The following is a 22242-nucleotide window of genomic DNA, read 5'->3' as shown; positions in this document are numbered from 1 at the left end:
AGTTTTAGTTAAATCTCATTTTGTTTCTTTAAAAGTGATCTTCTATTTCTTTGTTTTTCTTTGACATTATAAATTTTACTATTATCTTTTATGCATTCTGACTAATTTAATTTGAAAAGTTTCATCTTTCTTTGATTCTTGGAGATTTTTGTCCATTAATATTTCTTAGTTTTCTCATACATGACATCTCTACATAGAGAAGGATTTATTGGTGTTATTGTCTTCCCTCCACCCCATATTTAAGCCACCCTACCAGAACTTGTTCTTGCTTTATTATTTAGAACAGTATAGCTCACTGGTATATATTACTAATAAAATCCTTGCTTAACTTTGCACAGCCAATGTTTGTGATGCTCTCTGCTTTTTTTTTTCTTTTATTTCATCATATTATGGAGATACAGATATTTCTAGGGTTACAAACATTGCCCCTGCCCCCCTCCCTCCCCCCATGTGTCCAATCCCCGGGTGGTGTGCACCCCACACGCCATGTAAGCATACACCCCTTTCCTCCTCCCCCCTCCGCCTGCCCACCACACGATAAAAAGTTTTTGTTTTTTTCCTCTTTTGTTTGCTTGTTTTTTGGGGGTTCTTTTGTTTTTTTGACATTTTGGTTACATTGTATATTCTTGCCTCTCCCTAAGAAGGGTTACAGTTATGCCCTTCCCCTCCAAAATGCTTGCCAAATCCCTAAGATTGGGTCCCCCTCCCCTGAATCCCTGGTGAGCACTGCCACCATTTGAAAACCATAGTTTTAATCAGTCAGTACCAATTTGATGGCAAGTAGATGTGGGGCCCATTTTCCATGTCTTGTGTCGCCTCACTTTGGATAATGGGCTTAAGCTTAATCCAGGATAGCATAAAAGGTGCTAGCTCACTGTCATTTCTTAGGATTGAGTAATATTCCATTGTAATTATCTACCCAACTGAATTGAAGGGCAGTTGGGTAGTTTCCACGACCGTGCAATAGTGAATTGTGCTGCAATAAACATTCGGGTGATGCTCTCTACTTACTCATGCACTATCAACCTTGTCCGTCATTCATGTCCTTCATTCAGCATCATGAAACTAGAAGAAGCTATGAAATCAAACTCTTTCAAGTCTCTTCTCATGGGCACATATTATGCTTTTCTTCTTAGAAGGGAGGAAATGCTAAAATCAGCAAGCCAACAACTACATTTTGCAAAGTTATTGGCAAGAATAAAAATGGAGACACATAGAAGATATGTCCAAAGATGTTACATTTATAAACAAAGTTAACAAACTTGTAAATGAAATATCTTCTATCATCTTTCTTTAAAAATTATAGTTTTATGCTTGGGTGCAGTGACTCACACCTGTAATCCTAGCACTCTGGGATGCCAAGGTGGGAGGATCACTTGAGATCAGGAGTTTAAGACCAGCCTGAGCAAGAGCAAGACCCCTATCTCTACTAAAAATAGAAAAAAATAGTGGGCATGGTGATGCACACCTGTAGTCCCAGCTACTTGAGAGGCTGAGGCAGGAGGATCCCTTGAGCCCAGGAGTTTGAGCTGCAGTGAGCTATGATGACACCACTGTACTCTAGCCAGGGTGAAAGAGTGAGACCCTGTCTCAAAAAAAAAAAAAAATTATAGCTTTATAAATCTACATGTAAACTTATTTATATATATATGATTTAAAGTTAAAAATATCAAAGAAGCCTGAATTTAATATTTCTTGTACACATGTGGGTGTTTTGCTGTATCTAGTGTTATTTGAATGAATAATAAAGATATAAATAAGTCATAAACATTTATATTCTATTATGTGAAATTTTTTTCTTTCTTTTATTTTAATAATGTCAGAAATTATTCTGGAATAATAAAGATTATACATAATTTATGTTCAATTGACAGTGATGATGTAAAAATAAAAAAATTAAATGTAATTCTCTTTAAAGTATAACAATATTTAATTATTTGAACAAATAGGCAAAATCAAGTTAATGTTAAAATCAAAATGTTAAAAATTAATGTTTTTAAAATCATTTTATTCTAAAATTTAAAAAAACATAATAATATTAAAAGTCAATATATAATTATAGTATTTCCAGCTTCCAAGTAAACAATTTGAATTGAATTGTTTTACTTACTTTTGAAAGTTTAATTAAATCTTATTGACTATTTATAAAAATAAAAATATTAACAAAGCTATTTCAATATCTCTTTAGTTGACAATATAAAAGTTGACATAATGTCTCATACATATTTTTTCTAAAATATATGAATGAAGATTATGACTTACTGTTACATATGTTCCTCAGTGTCAGGTGAAATTGTTGAAAAGGTCAAGTTAACTTGTAAACACCCTCTGGAACCATAAATAAAACACAGAGAGAAGGAGGAGGAGGAGGAGGAGAAGAGGAGAATAGGAAAAGGAAGAATAAAAGATGTCTACCACTACTGGGAGGTGACTTTTTAGTTGTGTAAGAGTAAGTGCCTTAATTAGTGTTTTTTCTTATGAAAGAAATTCTTCCCATCAATCCTCCCCACATTTTGAAACAGTGTGTATTTTCCAAATTAACAGCAACATAATTCAAACACTTTCATAGAGTTTGTAATAGTCACCCTTTTACTTGAGGATATAGGGTAAGAAGTAGGAAGAAGAATTTCACTGAGATCTAATCAATGTTACTGATGGGAGCAGCTATTTAGGGTTATAAATATTTTGTGTATTAGAGCTGAGCTTAAGATTCTAAGAAGAAAGTCAATCATTTCTTCTTTAATATATTTATTTATATTTGTGATATGTGGGGACCACTAAGAGATCCAATCCTCTTGGCTGTGTCTAAAGACAATAATAATTTTTTTCCAACTATCAATTGTAGTTTGGGAGGCTGAGGTGGAAGGATATTTTGAGATGAGAGTTTGAGACCAACCTGAGCAAGAGCAAGACCCTGTCTCTACAAAAATAAAAAAATTAGTCGAGCATGGTGGTGCATGCTGCAGTCTCAGCTATCTGGGAGGCTGAGGCAGGAAGATCATTTGGGCCTAGGAGTTGGAGCTTGTTGTGAGCTATGATGACACCACTGCACTCTAGCCAGGATGACAGAGTGAGACCCTGTCTCAAAAAAAAAAAAAAAAAATATATATATATATATATATATATATATGTATGTATATATATATATGTATATATCGATTGCAACTCTATGCATTTGTAACAATGCTCAGCACACTGTAGTTAAACAATATATATTTTGAATGAATGCTGTTATTACCATCATGCCATTTTAGATTTAAGATCTAATAAATAGACTATGCTAGTCTTCATTCTGATTTAAAATTTTGCTTTATTATTATTCATACAATTTTATGTTGAGAAACAATTCTCCATGGGTCTCTCACATGTTCTTACATAGCAGAAACAGAAGCACTGACTGCCTTTTTCTCTATCTTTTAAGGAATGTTTGAACAGCAAATGGCCTTGGAAAATAGGTAGCGTCTCCCTCTGGAGCACAAAGCTGCTTTACTTACTCCCTAGTTCTGATAAAGATACTGTGTTCCTCTGGAGCAAAGGGCAGACATGGTAACTCACATTATAAAAGATCCGAGGTACCTAGTATCAGTCTCCCTCGCATGTACTGCAGCCTACTGCATGTATAACTATCAACTAGCTCTCGTCATGTTTTCTACTGGGTACTGGAGTTTAGGAAAAATCTGATACTCTGGTCACTGCTAATAATATTTCCCCGAGTAACAAAGTTCTTTGACTCAGACCCTGGAGTCCTGTTTTTACTGCCAGAATCCATGAAACTATGTGATAACTTGATAGCTGGGAATTAGTGTAAGATCTCAGATCATGCACAGTTCTTGACAGTTTTCCTGATAAAGATGGGATGGTGGCATAATTATACTCACAGAGATATGTTTTTTTGGAAAAGGAGAGACAAGATCTTCACATGCTGATTAATGAGACTTCAGAGAAACCCATGGGGATCATATTGGAAAAAGCAGACAAAATTATAAGGTCAACTGTGCATAAGTGGTCCTCTACCTGCTATCATGCTTGTGACCTTGGAGCTGGCAAATATCTTTTAAAAATATATACATGTATCTTACAACTGAATAATAAGAGAAGAACAAATTCAATGAAAAAATAGGCAAAATATTTGAAAAGATATTTCACAGAACAAGATATATGAATGCTCAGTAAGCAATCGAAAATATATTCAATCATTTCTCATTAGTTAAGGTGCAAATTAAAACCACACGAGATACTGCTATAAAACCACAATGAGATATTAACTACAATTAGATATACAAAAGCTGTCTGGTAAGTATCCAGCCATTGTTAATATAACAAGAACATATTACATGGCTGGATACTTTCCAGACAGCCCTCATATACCCACTAGAATATTTAACATTAAAAGACTGAAAATATCTATTATTGACATTTTCATTAACTGTTTTTGGAAATATAAAAGATCACAATAACTTTAGAAAACACCATGACAATTTCTTGTAAGCACACACCTAACATACAGTCCGTCAATTCTACTCCTAGTTATTTAACACAGAAAATTCAAAAATATGTTGATACAAGGACTTGCACAGAATGTTAATGACAGCTTTGTTTATAATGGCCAGAAATTGGAAACATTCCAAGTGTGCATCAGTAGGTAAAATAATAAACAGATTGTGTCATATCAAAACTTGGTCGACTGCCCAAAAATCATTAGGAATGAACTACTGATTCACCTGAATCTCCAAAACATTATTCTAAGTAAAAAATCACAAGTAAGTACCCCCCTGGATGATTCCATTTATATGTAATTTTAGGAAAGTAGAACCAATCTGCAGTGACAAAAAAAAAAACAAAAAAAACCACACACACACACACATAAAAACACACAAAACAGACTAGTGGTTTCTTGGACTTCTGAAGAAATATAAGAGAACATTTCAGGATGACACAAAATGATGGTGATTTTGGTGGGGGCGTGTGTTTGTCAATGCCTATTGAACTTTTATGCTTATATCCTGCATGTCTTATTGCATGTAAATTGCACCTCAAAATTGAATGAGCTTATGTCATTAAAATGAATGGTCCAGGAAAAAATATGGCATTTTAGGAGGGGTATAAAGTTTTTTTTAATTAATAATTTGTTAAAATGCTTACATTTTATTTTTAACACTTGAAACACAACTTAGAAGAAACAAAAAGCTGTTGCTACTTAGCTAAGAAAAAGCAGTTTTGCTCTAGTACCTCTTAAAAAAGGCACAGTTCATAGAAGAAATGTAAAGATAAAATAGTAAAAATACCTAGAAATACACTTTTATATTTGTTTTTACTATCTGTTTCTTTCTGTGAAACTAAAACTGTCTGTGGTCAGATAACTTTCTTTCTCAGTTGTTGCTAGTGCTTGGCACTCTGCTTGATGTGCAGCAGGAAATCAAATTATTTGATTGGCTATGTCAGTATCGAATTTCACCTCCTCTAGACCAAATACTATTTATCGGTGTAACAGGCACTTCCTTTTTAGATCAATTTTAAGAAATAGTGTCAGTTAAATTGTCCAAATTTACCTTCATTATGTGCAGGCATTCATCTGTTGCCACGGCCATTTATGGGTCGCCGTGGACGTTGGCGGGCAGGGCACCTCACAGAGCTGCAGCTCCACGAATGCGACCGTCACTCCACAGAGCTTTAAAGCAGAGGACAACAGCTAGAACATTTGGCTGTCGGACAAGGCTTTCACTCATGATAAAAAGAAAAAGATATGAAGGTCAACAACTTACAGTGAATATAATTGCATTGTACATAACTAGAGTTGATGCTATTATGAAAAGAACCACACAATGGTGTGGTTTTTCTATCGTTTTTCATCTTGCCACCTTTGTGTCAGTGCTCATTTCATTTTTTGCAAGGTATAAAATTGACAGAACATTTGCTACAGATTGTATAGCTTTTCAAGATAGGCAATTTTGAGGTAGTTTTCCTGAGTGCCTGGTTGAGTTAATACAGAATACATATATTCTATATAATATGTTCTTATTTGGAAAATTATCAAAATTACCAAATAGATTTGCACTGTGACCAGAAGGTAGTCTTAAATGGTGGGATAAAATATGAAAACTAGAGGAAATGGAAAGAATATCTTTTTTCAGTCAAACTAAGAAAACAGAATAAAAATTTAACCCTTCAGTAATATCATTTTTTAATTTTAATTTTTATTTTATTTTAGCATATTATAGGGGTACAAGTGTTAAGGTTACTTATATTGCCCATGCCACCCTCCCCCCTCGAGTAATATCTTTACATTTTTATATATATACATTTACATATAGAAATTTTATACACACACACACGGCTACCAAAGCTCCTAAAACGATGAGTATAACTGAAGGGCTTCGTCTTGAAACCCAGTTGAGTTATGTCTGTATCATGTTATCCTGCATTTGGAAATGAACTGGTAAACTTGAATTTGACAACGCTGATTCCAGGACTCAATTTGAGGATGTAGTTTCCAGAGATGAAAGTAATCTCTTTCAATAGCTCTGATAGGGGAATGATACCACTTTTAACAGCCAGTTTTTCATCCATTGTCACACCTTACTTAAATTACTTGAATTCTCTAAATAAGTGTTTGAGGTTTATTTTAGAATTTTTCTAAAACCCTTCAATTTACATTGAACCTGTCATCTCCTGGTGTGGGTAAAAAAGCAGTGAGGGCAAGGCAGGCCACCAGCACCACCGGGAAGAAGGGATGTGCATTGTTGCTGTCATCAGTCTCCATCTCCTGGGCTTTGTACCCATGAATGATGCATGTTCATCCGTCTCCTGCAGTGCCTAGCACCCTGCTTTGCGTGGCTTATCACTCCTTCAAAACCTGCTATTGGCAAAGTCGCCGAAGGGAATTCAGTCATATGTAGGCATATGTGGCGCTGTACCTCTCCAAATTCATTCGCTTTTAGGGAAAGCAGATTTCAGCCCAAGAAATAAAGTTAGAATTACAGGTGTAATTTCAGATACTAATACATTTATAAATTTCTTGTACAATCATGAATATGGCTGCCTAAATCAATTCATTGCTAAAAGAGTGACTTCCCGTGAAAATGAGGCTTCTATGGGAAGACTCCAATTGGATAATCTCCATGCTATGTATATATCTGTGACAGGTGACCCAGAAACTAATCTCATTTTCAGTAGTTCCCTTTTATTTACATAAGTCATTTGATCACTTAAACCAATTTAAATCATAAGGGGACCAATTTTTATCTTTTGACTATGTTTTTAACATAAAATATCAATGTTTTAAGAATACAGGACTTGGAGAATGATTGAACAACATTTTGAAAAAATAAGTAAAATAATTGTCCTTCTTACAGAACATTGGGATTACATATACAATTACAAGTAAGTAAAAAATCTATGAAGTTGGACTGCCTCAGTGAAATCCTGATGGCATCAATTTGTACTAGTAGTTTGATGTTGGACATTTTATTACATAAACCATCTGCACCTCAGGTCCTCATTCATAAACTCCTTATTTAACCTTTTTAATAAACTAGGACTAGCAATAGGAACCACATCATCGAATTGTGAGAATGAATCCATGTGGAGTGTGTTACATATGCCAGCTACCGACAAAACACTGAATTAATGTTCATTCTTATCTTTCCTGGGCAGGCTACATTTAACATTGAGTGGAATGGTCATAGTTGCTAGCACCTGAGAAACTGAGATGATTGATGAAGTAAACCAAAGTTGAACAGTAAAGTACTTTCACACTTACATCTTTTCTAAATCCTTGCAAAATCACATGAGATATAACTTCTTTTCACAGATGTGGAAACTTTGGTTCTAGGAAGCTGGGTGACTCGGAAAAAGTTGCACGCTAATAAACAACTGAGTCATAATTTTAACTTGGATATTAATTTCTAGGCTAGAAAGCCTTCATGTAAACCACAGTTGCAATCCCTGAAGTATCCTATCTGTGGAGCTGGAAGTAAAGGTGAATTGTTATCAATGAGGGGCTTCCTCAGAGTATACCAAGGATTCCAATGTACCAGAGACACTGGACTTCAGGTGTGTGGTTGTCCCCCAAGTCTGATGAGATTGCTGGCAATTGCTGGCTGAGTGTGACCTTAAGCCTTCAAAGACCTGTGAGCCAGTTACAGACCTTTCCATGCTCTGCACTCATAAGAATCACATTTAGATTCTAGCTGCAGTCAGAGAAAACTAAGTTAATAAGACATTACTGACCTCAAAATGTATTCAGGAAATTGAGTTAAACTTTTATGTGAAGGTTAAATTGACCTTTAACAGAACTGTTCTCTAATTTTTCTTCTTTCCCTTTTCTCTTTGTGCCTTGTCTCAATCTGCCTTTCCATTTATCATTGTCTAAGGGCATTATTTCATCTTTTTTCTAAGCCTTTCTCTCTTTCATCCTCTTTCTTTCAACCTAGCCTTCACATATCTTGTTTCCTTTAAAATCTGTGTTCTGTGAACTATCTTCCCATATTTATCTTATACTTTTGCTTCTTACATTTTCACCATATGTCACAGCCCTGAGAACTTAGTAGGGTTTTAGGGACACTTGTTTAAGATTTTATAGTTTTAGGGCCTGAGAGGTGCTTGGAGATCATTTAGTTCATCCCTTTATTTTACCTATGAGGCTACAAAATTAAGTAACATTTTTCAGGTTAAACAGCTTGCTAGGAGATGAATTAACTAATTCATTTATATTTCTATTATTCAGTTGCTATATATAATTTCACCATTTTTTTACCATCTTTATACCCACTTGAACTACCTTTTTCAGTATCTGCTTCAGTAACTCTTGCATGCCTTTATTTTCTTTGTCTTTACATATTTCACAGATTAGGGAGAATCTTGCTGACATTATCCACATGCTGCTCTTTATTAAATGAAATACTTAGAAAGTACTTTTTTGTCATTCTTCTTTAAAGGGCATTGTGGTGAAGTTTCTTTTTTTATTTTTTAGGTTCACAGCAAAATTAGGCAAAATACAGAGAATTTCCATAGAATTCCTGTCCCCATATACATGGACAACCTCTCACACTATAGACTCCTACCCACCCACCGGAGTGAACATTTGTTATAGTGAATGAACCTACATCGACACATCCATATCACCCAATGTCTATAGTTTACATTACGGCTCACTGTTGGTGTTGTATTATATATTCCATAAGCTTTAACAAGTTTAGCATAAAGACATGTATACAGCATTGTAGTATCATACAGTATAGTTTCACTGTCCTAAATATCCTCTGTGTTCTATCTATTCATTGCTCCCTAAGCCATAACCCATAATAGCAACTGCTGATTTTTGTACTGTCTCTGTAGTTTTGTCTCTTCCAGAATGTGATGCAGTTGGCATCATGCAACCTTTTAAGATTGGCTTCTTTCACTTAATAATATGTATTTAAGTTTTACTCATGTTTTTTTCATGGTTTGATAGCTCACATTTTTTAGTGCTGAATAATATTCCATTTTATGTATATACCACAGTTTATCCATTCACTTAATGAAGGACATCTAAGTTGCTTCCAAGTTTTAGCATTTATGATTAAAGTTTCTATAAGCATCTGTGTGCATGTTTTTGTTAGGACATGGATTTTTGATTCACTTGGGTAAATACTAAGAAGTATAATTGCTGGATTGGATGGTAACAGTATATTCAGTTTTGTAAGAAACTGCCAAAATGTCTTCCAAAGTGGCTGTACCATTTTGCATTCCCACAAACAATGAATGAAATATCCAGTTGTTCCACATTCTTATAATCATTTTATGTTGTCAATGATTTGGATTTGGGCCATTCTAATAGATTTGTAGTCTTGTTGCTTTAATTTGCAATTCCTTAATGACCTATAATGATGAACATCTTTTTATGTGCTTATGTATCATCTATATATCTTCTTTGGTGCAGTGTCTGTTCAGAACATTTGCTCATTTTTTAATGGGGTTGTTCATTTCTTTACTATTGAGTTTTAAGAATTCTTTGTATATCTTGGGTAATAGTCATTATCAGACAAGTCTTTGCAAATGTTTTCCTTCAATCTATAGCATGTTTTCTCATTCTCATCACAATGTTTTTGGCAAATCAGAAGTTTTTTTAATTGTAATAAAGCATAGCTTATCAATTATTTCTTTCATGGATCATGCCTTTAGTGTTGCATACAAAAAGACATTGCCACATGCAAGGTCACCTAGATAACCTTCTGTTCTATCTTATACAAGTTTTACAGTTTTGTATTTACATTTAGGTCTATGATACGTTTTGAGTTAATTTTTCTGAAGGGTGTAAAATCTGTGTATATATATATATATATATATATATATATATATATATATATATATATTTGCATGTGGTTGTCCAGTAGTTCCAACACCAATTGATAGAAAGACTATCTTTGCTCAACAGACTATCCTGTTCACTTCTGTAAAAGATCAGTTGCTAATGTTTATGTGGGTCTATTTCTGGGCTTTATATTCTGTTTCATTTATCTATTTGTTTTATTTTATTTTTTTACCAAATTGTCTTGATTTTCATAGCTTTTTAGTAAGTTCTCAGGTTGGTTATTGTCAGCACTTGGACTTTGTTCTTTTTCAATATTGAGTTGGCTATTCTAGGTCTTTTGGCTCTCCATATATGCTTTAAAAACAGTTTATTGATATCTATAAAATAACTTGCTGAAATTTTGATTGGTATTGCATTACACATATGAATCAAGTTGGGAAGAACTGACATCTCGATAAATGAGTCTTCCTATCCATAAAAATAGAATAACTCTCCATTTATTGTGTTCTTCTTTGATTTCTTTCATCAAGGTGATATAGTTTTCCTCATATAGATCTTATACATATTAAATATTTTGTTAGCTTTAGATCTGCATATTTCATTTTGTGGGCACTAATGTACATAGGAATGTGTTTTTATTTCAAATGTCACTTGTTTTTTGCTGGTATATAGGAAAGAGATTGGCTTTTTTTCTATACTAACCTTGTTTCCTTCAACTTTGCTATATTTACTTATTAGTTCCAGAAGATTTTTTGTTGCTATTGATTCTTTTTTTTTTTTTTTCCTCACAGAGTCTCACTCTGTTGCCCCAGCTAGAGTGCCGTGGCGTCAGCCTAGCTCCCAGCAACCTCAAACTCCTGGGCTCAAGCAATCCTTCTGCCTCAGCCTCCTGAGTAGCTGGGGCTACAGGTATGCGCCACCATGCCCAGCTAATTTTTTCCTATATATATTTTTAGTTGTCCAGCTACTTTCTTTCTATTTTTAGTAGAGACGGGATCTTGCTCTTGCTCAGTCTGGTCTCAAACCCCTGAGCTCAAATTACCTCCCCTCTTTAGCCTCCCAGAGTGCTAGGATTACAGGCGTGAGCCACCGTGCCCAGCCTATTGTTGATTCTTTTGGATTTTCTACATAGATGATCATGTCATTTGTGAACAAAGACAGTTTTATTTTTCCTTGCCCAATCTATTTTTTCTTTTCTTTTATTATCTTACTTCACAGAACTTCCAGTACAGTGTTGAAAACAGTGGTGTGAGGGGGCATCTTGCCTTCTTCCTGATCCTAGGAGGAAAGCTTCTCATTTCTTACCATGAAGCATAATGTTAGCTGTAGATTTTTGTAGATGTTCTTTATCAATTTCAGGAACTTCTCCTCTATTCTTAGTTTGCTGAATTTTTATTATGAATAGGTGTTGGATTTTATCAAATAACTTTTTCTGTATCTATTAATATGATAATGTGATTTTTCTTCTTTAACCTATTGATCTGATGAGTTACATTAAGTAATTTCCAATAACTGAATCAGCCTTGCATACCTGAAATGAATCCCATTTGGTTGTAGTATATAATTTTTTTCACACATTGTTGTATTCAGTTTGCTAATATTTTGTTGAGACTTTTTTAGACTAATTTCATGAGAGATATTGGTCTGTAATTTTCTTTTCTTGCAATGTTTGGTTTGGGTATTAGGGTGATGCTGCACTCATAGAATGAGTTAGGAGCTATTCTCTCTGCTTCTAGTTTTGGGGAGAGCTTTTAGAGAATTGGTAATATTTCCTTCTTAAATGTTTGGCATAATTCAGTAATGAACATATCATGATTTGGTGCTTTCTGTTTTAGAAGTGTATTAATTATTGATTTAATTTCTTTAATAGATATAAGAATATTCAGATTGTCTATTTCTTCTTATGTTAATTTTTGAAAACTGTGTCTTTTAAGGAATTGGTCTATTACAAATTGTATATCAGAATTGTGAGCATAGACTTGCTCATTTTATCTCTATATTATTCTTTTACTATCCATGATACCTGTAGTGATAGCCCATCTTTCATATTTAATATTAGTCAGTTGCCTCTTCTCTCTTTTATTTTTCTTATCCTGGCAAAAGACCTATCCATTTTATTAATCTTTTCAAAGAACAGGATTTTGATTTTACTGATTTTCTTTATTGATTTCCTCTTCTCACTTTTGTTGATTTCTGCTTTAATTTTTATTTATTTTATTATAATTTTGTTTAATTTCAGAATATTAGGGGGGTACAAACGCTTTGGTTACATATACTGCCTTTGCACCACCTGAGTCAGAGCTACAAGCATGCCCATACCCCAGACAGCATGCACCACACCCGTTAGGTGTGAATATATTTGTAATATACATTTATGTTTGTAGCATAATTAAATTATATGGATTTTTATAGCCATACAGGAAATCTTGAAATCATGGAGTTTAAGCCTCTTTGTTCTTTTTCAAATTGTTCTCACTTAGTTTCCTGCTAGGATCAGGAAGAAGGCAAGATGTCTCCTCACACCACTGTTTTCAACACTGTACTGGAAGTTCTGTGAAGTAAGAATATATCCCTCCCCTCCTCCTCCTTTTCATTCGTCAGACACCCGATGAATGTTACTACTATATGTGCACATGAGTGTTGATCAATTAATACCAATTTGATGGTGAGTACTTGTGGTGCTTGTTTTTCCATTCTTATACTTCACTTAGAAGAATGGGCTCCAGTTTTATCCAGGATAATACAAGAGGTAGTTCACCATGTTTTTTTATACTTGAGTAGTACTCCATGGTATACATAAACCATAATTTATTAATCCACTCATATGTTGTTATGCACTTGGTTGTTTCCACATATTTGCAATTGTGAATTGTGCTACTATAAACATTTGGGTGAAGATGTCTTTTTTTATAGAATGCCTTTTTTTCCCATTGAATAAATAGTAGTGAGATTGCTGGATCAAATGGTAGTTCCACTTTTAGTTCTTTGAGGTATCTCTATGCCACTTTCCATAGAGGTTGTACTAGTTTGCAGCCCTCCCAGCAGTGTATGAGTGTTCTTATCTCTTAGCATCCATGCCAACATTTGTTATTTTGGGACTTTTTGATAAAAGCCATTCTCACTGGAGTTAAGTGATATGTCATTGTGGTTTTGATTTGAGTTTCTGCTCTAATTTTTATTTCTTTTTATTGCTTACTTTGATTTATTTTGTTCTTCCTTTTCTAGTTTCCTAAAGGGAAGGCTTATATTACTGAGTTTAGATCTTTCACTTCTAGTATATGCATTCAATGCTATTAATTCACCTGAGCACTTCTTTTGTTTAATCCCACAAATTTTGTTAAACTGTGTTTTCATTTTCATTTAGTTCCAAATATTTTAAAATATTGGTTGAGATTTCCTCCTTAGCCTCACATTTTATTTAGAAATATATTGTTTAATCTCCAAGTATTTTGTGAATTTTCATTTATCTTTCTGCTATTTATTTCTAGTTTATTTCATTGTGGCCCAAAAGTAGACATTGTGTAACTTCTATTCTTCGAAATTTGTAAATACATGTTTTATGGCCCACAGTGTGGTCTGCCTTGGTGAGTGCTCCACGTGAGCTTGAGAAGAATATATAATCTGCTTTTGTTGGATAAAATGCTGTATAGATGTCTATTATATCCACTTGATTGATGGTGCTATTGAATTCAACTATGTCTTTACTAATTTTCTTTCTGTTGGATCTGTCCATTTTCCCTAGAGAGGTGTTTAAGACTCCACCTGTAATAGTGGATTAGCCTATTTCTCCTTGCAATTCTATCAGTGTTTGAATATCTCTTCTGAGACACATACACATTAAGGGTTGTACATCTTCTTGGAGTATTGAATCCTTTATTAGCATATAAAACTCCTCTTTATCTGTAAAGACTTTCCTTGCGAAATATGTACTTTCTGAACTTAAAAGAGCTTACTCCCACCTTCTTTTGATTAGTTAGCATGATATATCTTTCTCCCTTCCTTTATTTTGAATCTATTACTAATATGTCTTCATGATTCATGCTGTTTTCTTGTAGAAAATACACTGTTGAGTCTTGTTTTTTTATTCACTCTGACAATCTCTATATTTAACTGTTACAATTAGACCATTGACATTTAAAGTGATTATTGATATAGTTGAAGTCTTATCTTCTGTCTTTTTTATTGTTTTCCATTTGTTGACCTTGTTTGCTGTTTCTATTTTTGTTTTCTAAACTTTTTCTGGCTTTTGTGGTTTCATTTGAACATTTTATATTATTCTTTATGCTCTCCTTTCATAACATATAAATTATACTTATTTTTAAGTTTTTCCTAGTGTTTTCCCTAGAGTTTGCAATAGACATTTAAAAGTACTTCAAGTATACTTTCAAATAACACTATATCACTTCATGAGTAGTATAAGTATTTTATAATAACAAAATATTCCAAATTCCTCTTTTCTATCACTTATATCATTCATTTCATTATACATAAGTGTATATACATATATTCAATTATGCATTGAATAATGCACATATATCATAAGCATATATATAGTTATTGTTGCTATTCTTATTTTGAACAGTTATCTGTAAAATCAATTAAGAGTAAGAACACTAAATGCTTTTATTTTGCCTTTACTTATTCCTTGAATTTTTTGTTTGTTTGTTTGCTTGTTTGGCTTTTTTAAAAAATTGTCCTGCTTGATGTCTTCTGAGTTTCTTGGATCTGTGGTTTGGTGTCTGACATTAATTGATTTGAGAAAATTATCAGTCATTATTGGTTAAATATTACTTCTGTTACTTTCTCTCTCTTTTTTTTTTCTTCTAGCATTCCCATTCAGCATATTTACACATTTTGTAGTTGTCCCACAGTTCTTGAATATTGTTTTATATTTTTCCATCTTTTTTTCTTTTTGCTTTTCAATATTGGAAGTTTCTATTGCCATATCTTCATGATAAGAGATTTTTTTTCTCAGCTATGTCCAGTCCACTGATGAGCCCATTTACAGCATTCTTTATTTCTGTTACAGTGTTTTGATCTCTAGCATTTTTTTAATTGTTTCTTAGAATTTCCATTCCTCTATTTACATTATCTATCATTCTTGCATGTTGTCTACTCTCTCCCATTAAATACCTTAGCATATTAATGATAGTTTTGTAAAATTCCTGGTTTGATAATTCCAACATTTCTGCCACATCTGATTCTGGTTATGATGTTTGTTCAGTGGCTTCAGACTGTGTTTTTTGTTTTATTGAAACATGGACATGATTTACTGTATAACTGTAACTGCAGTGAATAGGCCTTTAGTAATATAGAGCTAACATGTGGGGATGGGAGAAATATTCACTATAGTTCTTGAGTCATACCTTTAAGTTTCTATGTGGGCTTTTTTCCTTTTTTATTCATATTGTCTACCTTCATTATATTCAGATGGTGATAAATTTATAAAAAATTTAGAATTCATAGCAAAGATCTAAATAAAAATAGAGTTGCATACATTTCTGTATTTCATGAAGAAAAAATACACCATTCTTTTTTTTATTTTTTGTCTTACCACAGAGAAACTTAACAATGCCATGGAAGAATTAAGAAGAAGGATTTTATTAATGTTGATAATGGTGATTGTAGTGGTGGTGGTATTAGAAAAGGAAAGGAGATCTGTGGATAAGTATTAATTTAACAGGTCAAGATTAGGTGGATATTGAGAGACAATTCAATAATTCCAGTGAAGAAAATAAATACCACATCTAAATGTTCTATAAAGCTGGACATTTTGTAAATATTAAAGACCACTGTGATTTTTATTCAACAACTTAGAGGAGATAGTGCTAAAAATATAGCCTAAAAGCCAGGCAAGAAAAACATGATTGTAGGCCATAGAGTTCAGAATTTTGCATGAGATTATAAGCAGAATCAGAAGCCATTTCGAAGAATTTTGATTTGTGGAGTGAACTAATACAATTCACTTATTATTTTAAAAAAAGTACTGTTCCAGATCCTGTGTGAAAAATGAAAAAAAATATGTAGGGATAAAGAGGAGAAAAACCACTAGAACATTTGAATCTATTTCCATGTATAGGAAGAAAATAATTTCCAGATAAAACAGCCTTTCCTGCAGAAATTTATTCAATGTCCTTCAGAGGGATTTCAGAAAATAGTATTTTATTTCAGCAGAATTCTTTATTAGTGCAAATAGTAAAGAACTGTGCAAATCCACACAAATGGTCACAAATTGAATGCATTAGCAATTGAAAATCAGAAATCCATTAAGCCCACAATCACCAAAATATGAAATATTTTATCTGATAATATGAGTAAATAAATTCTCAATTATCAGAATATAAAATTAATTTAAAATTTGAGTGATCATTAGGAAATTAATCCTTCATGCCACCAGGTATTAACCTGGGGCTGTGGATACATTAATCTAATTATTATATTATGATCTATAAATCTTAAAGAGACTGGAAGGGCTGACTTCTTGACTAAATAAAAGGCTAAAAGTAATTTTGAATTGGGGAGGAGAGTCAAAATAGAGTTTTTTAAAGGTGGAAGTTATATTTGCCAACAATGTAAATCACCATGACCAACCATCTTTGAGATACTGTCAGACTTAGATATCAAATTAACATTTGATATCTGCATATGTCCATGGACATACCTACTTATTTTGTTAGCACAAATCTAAACTTACCTCAGAGATATTAGATTTATTTTAAAATCATGAGGATTCTGTGTTGGACTAGGTGAAGTGATGAAGCATGTTCCTAAATTATTTCACGGTGTAATTCAGTAAGAAATCTGGTTTGAAAGATTGGTAATTCTGGCAGATATTCTCTAAGGTAATTAATCATCAGACCTTATTTTTAGAAGTGACTAATTTACACTATCAAAAATAGACTGTGGTTTGGCATGTGATAAAGTGATCTTAAGCTATTCTTTCTGATACTGCAGATGATTTCAAGTAATTATGACATGTTTTGTCCAATAAACAGAAGATTACATAAATGAAGGATTGCCTTATTTTCTTGTCATTTGTATATTGCATTGTTCTGAAGTAGACAGACTAAAGATGGCTCCTGTAAATCTAAAATGGAGTCAGTCTTGCTCTAACTATTAATAAAAGGTCCCGACCATATAAAAAGTTCCCAGAGGAAGGTGGAGGTTGTCGAGGAGGCCTGTTCTCAAAAAGAATAGAGAGGTCCTGTTCCAGGAAAAGTCCCTGGTTCCTTAGTGTACCTTTCCGTTGTTCACTTAACTAACAGCTAACCCACAAAGTTTTGCTTCTGTGATTTTCTGTGATTGCTTGCTTGCATAGCTGCCAGCCCTCAGGGATATAAAAAAACTGCAAAGGCTTTGTTCGGGGCTGCTTCCCCCTCCTTGCATGGAGTGATGACAGACCCTGTGCAGGTATCAATAAACTAATTTGGCTGATTGGATTCTGGTGTCCAAGTCCCCTTGATCTGCTGGTTTACAACAGTTCTTTCATTAATGCTCCTTCTGAAATTGGAAAATTAAATTCATATTCTAAAGGTTATAGCAATGGTTGTTTTTCTACATAATATATTTTTAATTTTTAATGGACCATGGCTAATTTACACATGTTATAAAATGAAAACAAAACAAAAGAGAACTTCAAAAGTAGCCCAACAATAAAATACTAAGTGAGAGCTGGTGTTTATAAATAAAACTTTCTGCTGAATTTTAGTTTTAACTTAAGCATCCTCAATTTCATTTTGCATTATATAACCTTCTAATTTAGGAACAGGAGGCTTAGAAATGACTGGTTACACCAAAAAAAAAAAAAAAAAAAAGTTGGCATAATGATCTTGTTTTACAGTTGAATGCAAATTCATTTCCAAGTACATTAATCTTGCTTTTAATTCAATGGAATTTTTCCTCTGAGGCATTTGCAGTTTGTCAGGTCTTCACTAAAGCAGATATATGTTGCACAATATAATATGATTTCCTGACTGGATTTCCAATTAAGCTTTTTCTATCAATTCTAAAATGTAATACTTGACCACTAAAGGTACTGCTAACACCTCTCAATTTCAATATGTTATTAAACTTACAGCAAATCAACGAAGTTCATATTAAGATCAGATTAAAGATTTACAGTTGGTAAAAGGTTAAGCAAATCTCCATGCTTTTTGATATTTTTAATTTGCATCTTTAATAGGCTGTGGCATCAACAGAGCTGCTGGTTTCATTTGTAGATATTTCAAAACTGGAAAACTTGCTTTTTTCCCCACAGTATCAAAATATTCTAGGTCAGAAGTTAAAAGTCTTCAGAGTATCGACATGTTTAAGCTACCAAATCTTAATATTTTATAGAACTTCTTGAAGTTCTATATCATCTTGAAGATGATACTGGGAAGAACTCAATAATTTCTGTCATCATCTCTCCTTATTTACCTAATGCCTCTTCATCCACTGTTACTGACTGAACTTGTGCATTTTGACCCAGAAACTGAAGTCCCATGAGTTTCTTACCATAAAAGAAGGGACTGGACTTTAGCAGAAATTGGAGCATTAATCCTTTAGACCACTAGGGGATTGCTTTGTAAGTTTTTCTACTGAGTTAATGTGACTTTCAAAATTGTCAAGTTTGTCCCCAAGACTGATTCAAATAACAGAGCAGACTATGCTTTAAATTTTCTTCAGTGGCTAAAATTATTCCTTCTCTCACTAGGTGTTAAAAGATTCATTTGAACATGGGTTTTGGGGGGGTCACTAGGGCATCCTAGAGCCAATTTGCAGAATAAGGGTATTAGAAAAGCATTTTAACTTTTCAGACTATTAGGATGCCTTTCATCTGCATAAGTCAATGCACTCTTCCAAACCACCTAATTTTTAACCAGGGAATTTTTCAATCAGAGTAGGATGAAGTGTTAAGTGAGTGTTTCACTTTTTAAAGACTGTCCCCCAAGTGACAAATATTTGATTCCAAATGGAAGATCTTAATAAGAAAAGTACTTTTCTTTGGTAATGGTAGTAGAATGGTAAGTCAAAATGTTCCATGCATATGCATGATTGATGGTGTTTGTGTAAATTATCTATTTTTCAAATTCACTACTAGGCTTCTACATTACAGAGCTGTTGTAATTTACACGTGCAAAATTTTCTTGTTAAATGAAACTGGCAAATGTGACTCTAAGGCAAGGATAGAAATAATGATCCAGATGGTTTCTTGGAAGCACTATTTTCTTCTATTAGACTTGCAGTAAACAAGTAACTGTAGCACTTGAAGATTGCTATGGCTTGAATATGACTCCCAAAGTTTATGTGTTGGAAACTTAATCCCCAATGCAACAGTGTTGGAAGGTGGAGCCTAATGAGAGATGCCATTAGGGCTCTGCCATCATGAATGGATTAACGTCCTTATCATGGGAGTGCATCCGTTATCCCAGATGTGGGTTTGTTATAAACGATTTCAGGCCCCCGTTGCCCTCTCTCATTTTCACCCTCTCTTGCCCTTCCACCTTCTGCCATGGGATGGTGCAGTAAGAAGGACCTTGCCAGATGCTGGCTCTGCGTTCTTCAACTTTCCGGTCTCCAGAAACATGAGCCAATAAATTTTTGTCCTTTATAAATTACCCAGTCTCAGGTATTCTGTTGTAGCAGCACAAAAGTGCTAAGACTAAAAGGCAAAATCAGATAGCCATATCAAGATATGCAGACAAGATAGTATCTGTTGAGGCCAAATGTAAAATGCACCAGTATCAAATAGTCAAGAAATGCAGTCTCACTGTGCATTCATTTACAACACTAGGTACAATATTGATTCTAAGATAATTTTCTTTCTGAACACTGAGTATTAACTGAACATTAAGGGATTAAAATATTTAAATTTTAATGACAACTGAAAGATGAATGACCATGGAAGACATGACTCTATGTTTAAAAAATAACTAAAACAAGAAAAAAGCAAAACATCCATAATAATTGTGGATATATAGTTACTGAATACATACTATATATGTATATATAATATACACATACACACGTATGCACACTTAGAACCAAAACTATATATATATATATATGTATGTATGTATGTATGTATATGGGATAGGAGAAATGCTAAAGAAAAAAATAAATGCTCATGTCACTTCTTCACTTGTCATTATAAGTTACTGCCTTTGCTGTAAAACTAATAGTTTCAATTCAGCTTCAGTTGCTTTTTAATCACTAAAGAACTTTTATACAGATATACTTTTAAAAAGCAGAAAAAAATATGTCTTTCTGTATTGAAAGTAATTATGTTTATTAAATGACAAAGGCATTCTCACAGAGGAAATCATCAAGAAAACCACCCTACATGTTGAAATTAGCACATCTAACTTATTATATGGATGTGAGTACATAAGATTTGAGGAAAGAGAACACAGTGTGAATGGTTAAGGCCGTGGTTTCAGAGGCTAAACTAAGATTTAAAACTGACCTTTTTAATTTTTCACATTTGAAAAGTAATGATAATATTAGGGCCTGACTAACCCCAGAACTTTGTTGTGAGAAAAAAAGAATTAACGCATGTAAAGCATTTAAAATAGTGCCTAACTCATAAAAATTGCTCAAGGTTATTAAGATATAGAAATTATAAATGAAAACTCTGATGAAAGAAATCATAGATGACACAAGCAAAATCCATCCCGTGCTCATGGATTGGAAGAATCAATATTGTTAAAATGTCCATACTCCCAAAGTGATTTACAGATGCCATGCAATTCCCATCAAAATATCAACATTATTTTTCACAAAATCATAAAAAACAATCTTAAATTTCATATGGAATCAAAAAGACCCAAATAGCCAAAGCAATCCTAAGCAAAAAGAATATGTTTGGAGGGATCACATTATCTGACTTCAAATTATACTACAAGGCTATAGTCACCAAAACATCATGGTACTGGTTTAAAAGTAGACACATAGAACAATGAAAGATAATTGATAACACAGAAATAAAACCATATACCTAAAACCAATTGATCTTTAACAAAGTAGACAAAAACATGACCTGGGAAAAGGATGCCCTCTTCAATAAATGGTGCCAGGAAAATTAAAGAGCCACACGCAGAAGGATGAAACTGGATTCCTATCTTTCGCCATACATAAAAATTAACTCAAGATGGATTAAAGACTTAAATGTAAGACCTGACACCATAAAAATTCTAGAAGAAAACACAGGAAAAACTCTTCTGAACATTGGCATAGGCAAAGAATTTTTGACTAAGACCTCAAATGCAAATACAACAAAAACAAAAATATATAAATAGGACTTAAACTAAAAGGTTTGTGCACAGCAAAGAAAATAATTGGCAGAGTAAATAGACAACCTACAGAGTGGGAGAAAAAAATATTCCTGAACTATACATCTAACAAAGAATTAATATCCAGATCTACAAGGAGTGCAAACAAGCAAGAAAAAAAATCCCATTGAAATTTAGGCAAAATACATGAACAGACATTTTTCAAAGGGCGATATATAAACGTCCAATGAACATATGAAAAAAATATTCAACATCACTAATCATCATGGAAATGAAAATTAAAACCATAGTGAGATACCACCTTACCCCATCAGAATTACCCTATTAAAAAGTCAAAGAACAATAGATGTCAACACAGATGGGGTAAAAGAGGACAACTTATACACTGTTGGTGGGAATGCAAATTAATATAACCTCTGTGGAAAACAGTATGGAGATTCCTCAGACAACTAAAAGTAGACTTGTCATTCAATTCAGCAATCCCACTACTGTGTGTCTACCCAAAGAAAAAGAAGCCATTCATCAAAAAGACATATGCACTTGTGTGTTTATTACAGCAAAATTCACAATTGCAAAGCTATGGAATTAATTTAAGTGCTCATCAACTGATGAGTAAATGAAGAAAAGGTGGGATATATACACCATGGAATACTACTCAGCCATAAAAGAGAATGTAAT

This window comes from Microcebus murinus, chromosome 3, assembly GCF_040939455.1.
Source record: "Microcebus murinus isolate Inina chromosome 3, M.murinus_Inina_mat1.0, whole genome shotgun sequence".
In the NCBI taxonomy this organism is placed as follows: Eukaryota; Metazoa; Chordata; class Mammalia; order Primates; family Cheirogaleidae; genus Microcebus; species Microcebus murinus.
This window is presented reverse-complemented; position numbering follows the sequence as displayed.